This window comes from Ochotona curzoniae, unplaced genomic scaffold (assembly GCF_017591425.1).
Source record: "Ochotona curzoniae isolate NIBS_2020 unplaced genomic scaffold, NIBS_Ocur_1.0 contig_520, whole genome shotgun sequence".
Taxonomy (NCBI): domain Eukaryota; kingdom Metazoa; phylum Chordata; class Mammalia; order Lagomorpha; family Ochotonidae; genus Ochotona; species Ochotona curzoniae.
In genome coordinates, this window is record NW_024466457.1 from 2,038,340 (window position 1) to 2,041,693 (window position 3,354).

Genomic DNA, 3,354 nt, shown 5'->3' on the forward strand with positions numbered 1-3,354 from the left:
GAAATCCTATGTGTTGCCAGGACAACTTTTATTTCTGTCCTACCACACCCAGGCCTGGCCAGCACCTTGCACAATGACGCAAGGCAAGAAGAAGCTCCAGGAAGGGGTGAGCTTCAAGAGACAGCATTTTTCCTTCCTGAGGATCTGGCTGAGACCCTCCCATGCTGGGAGCTGTGACCCACCCTGCACAGCTCTGCTGGGAAGAGCAACAGGAACAAATGTCCCCACTTTGCAGATAGGAAAGCCAAGGCCCAGACAGGAAGCAGCTCTCCAAAATCCAAGGGAGCAGGTCAAAGGCTTGCCCTCCCCTGCAAGGTTACCCGACTGGGACCCTATGGCCCCAGATCTCTCCCTGGAGGGAGAGGGAGGCCGGGGCAAAGGTTGTTTATCAGAAGCAAGGCAAGGCTGTGGTGTGTGTGTGTGAGAGACCAGGAGAGGAGAGAAGATTCCAGAGGATTACTGGAGTGGAGGGTGGGGTGTGGGAGAAGGTTCTGTGGGTATGTCAGGAGGTGGATTGGGGCAGCAGCAGGTGAGAGGGTTAGCCCCAGAACTGAAGAATCTGGAGAGAAGAAGCTGCCAGCTCCCCTGACAACTTCCTACAAACATGACGTGGCCGAGGGCCCTGGCCAGGGCCACACACCAAGATGGGTTCATTTTCAAAAGGCTGGTGGAAGGAGGGGTCGGCTCAGTGCCTAGGCTGTCAGCCCTTCCTCCACCCCAGGGTGAGAGGTGCAGAAGGAAAGGGCCTCGGGGCGCCTTGCCTGCCTTCCCCTCTTACCTTGTGGGTGTCCTGCCGCCTGTCAGCAGCTCAGCGTTACAACCCACCCCAAGCTAGAGCCCCTCAGCTGGGCTTCATGCGACCCCCGGTGCCCCAGACCTTGGCCAAGCCAAGGCGCTCACTCACTGCTCTGCTTCCCAGAGTGCTCATGGTCGCCTGAGCCAGGAATGAGGTCCAGAGGGCAGGCAGCTCAAGGCCTGATGGATTTTTGTTAAAAGGCCCGTGGATAGGATTTTTTTCCAAGATTTTATGTATTTATTTTGAATATTTGTATGGTTTTGTTTTTAATATTTTATGCTTAAGATTTAAATTTTTTTTTTAATTTATTTTTACTGGAAAGGCAGATTTACAGAGGGGAGGAGACACAGAGACAGATCCTCCATGCACTGGTTCACTCCCCAAGTGGTCACAGTGGCTGGATTGAGTTGATCTAAACCCAGGAGCCAGGAACTTCTTCCAGGTCTCCCACATAGATACGGGGTCTCCAGGCTTTGGACTGTCCTCCACTGCTTTCTCAGGCCACAGGCAGGGAGCTGGATGGGAATTGGAGCTGCCAGGATTAGAACATATGGGATCCCAGCACATTCAAGGTGAGGACTTTAGTTGCTAGGCCACTGCACTGGGCCCCTATTTTATTTATTTTGAAAGAGTCGGAGAAAAGGGAGGATATAGAGATTTTCCATTCCCTGGCTTACTTCCCAGATGTCTGCAGTGGTCCCAGGCTGGATCAGGCTGAACCTAAGAGCCAGGTGTTTCATCCAGATCTCTTGTGCAGGGGCCTAAAGACTTGGGCCATTCTCAGCTGCTTTCCTAGGTGCATCAGCAGGGAGCTGGGTTAGAAGTGAACAGCTGACTCTCAAATGGGATGGCAGCATTGCAGGCGGTAGCTTAACCCGTTACACTGAATGCTGAATACTGGGCCCAGCGTGATTGATTGCTGGTGCACCCCCCAACCCCTGAGAAGCCTAGCCTGAGATCCCTCTCCCCTTAGGGACTCCTTGACCCTGTGCCAGCAACGGGCCGGGAAAGAGGGGGAGTGGGGTGAGTCAGGAGGAAGCTCCCAGGAAGTGGAGAAAGGGCCTGAGGCCAAGTAACTCAGGCTGGGAGCTAGTGGATAGGGGAAAGGTGGCTGGGTCCCCATGGTCCCCGGTTGGGAGCAGAAAAGGGTGGCACTGGCCCTTTAAGTGGGGGTGCCAGCCAGTGTTCTACCCCCAGCCAACCCAGTCCAGGAGCACACTGAGCATGTGCAGGAGCTGTGTGGGGTGGAGAGGAAAGTGGGGGGATAGATTCCAGTGGGAGCCTTTCTCTCCTAGTTCCTGGTGCTGCCGCCACTCCTTCCTGCGTCTGACACAGGAGGCCAAGGTGCTCCCCAAGTCTCTTCCCCCACCCCACCCCAGGGGTACCACAGAGAACGCTGGGTCAGCCTTTTCCACCCTGGGCAAGTCTCCTGGCTGCTGGAGGTGGCACCTCCCGAGTCTGGTGCCAGCCTCAGCTCCCCAGTGTGGACTGTGGCCCGTCTTCCTGCTGCTTAACATGTTTGATCTCATTCCACGAGTTCCTTGCCATTCTTCAGCAGCTGGAAGGACCAGGGCCCTGTCCCAGCTGCCCCGGCAGAGGAGCTGGCAGGCGCTGGCCCAGAAGTTCGAAGAGATGGAATCAGTCTCCTCCACGGAGCCCCGGCCTCTCACCTGAGCCACCTCCAGCTTCCCTTCTGTGGTCCCCAGCCTTTCCTGCCCCGCACACACCTAGTGTCTGCCCAGTGCGGGCGCCTACTGCCTCGAATTCCAAACTTGAGCACTCATGTTGCTGCTCCTCCCTGTTCCCCACCAGTCTGCTTCCTGTGCCTGCTGGAGCTAAGGAGGGGAGGACTCTGTGATCTCTGGGTGCCTGTACCTGGGAAACACGGACCCCCTGAGAGTGCTGTGCTGGAGAGATCACTGGACCAGGAGTCTTGCACTTGCGTCCAAGTCTGGCTCCCTCAAGGACCCCTCTTCATTTGTTCAAGGGAATTGATGCAGAGGGCCTCCAGGCCAGCTCAGGATCCTAAGCCCTGCCCCTGCTCTGAGGGTGGAATGGCGGTGGGGTATGGCCTGAAAAATCACTGGACCTTTAACCCTCTTAGCACCTCCCTGCAGGTCCAGGCAGTGAAGGTGGCCCCCAGGGGACAGTGTGATGAATACTGTGGAGCTTGAGAGCAGACCCATGAAATGAGGAAACTGGCTCAGAGAGGTTGAGAAACATGCCCAAGGCCACACAGCTGCTGACTGGAATTGCAACCGTCTGACCACTGTACCTTCACATCTTCAAAGAGATAAGTGAGTGAGGGCTCAGCCAGGCGCCAGCTGTGTGGGAGGCCATGCAATTGGAAGTCACTATTGAGTAAGGCCAGACAACTCGGTCCAGGTGGCTCCCAGGAGTTCTTGTGGCCCCCTGCCCTCATTATTTTTTAAAGATGTATTTTTATTAGTCAGTTGTACAGAGGAGAGACAGAAAGATCTCTCTGCTGGTTGACTCCCCTAGAGGCCTCAATGGCCAGAGCTGAGCCCATCCAAGGCCAGATGCCAGGAGCTTCTTCC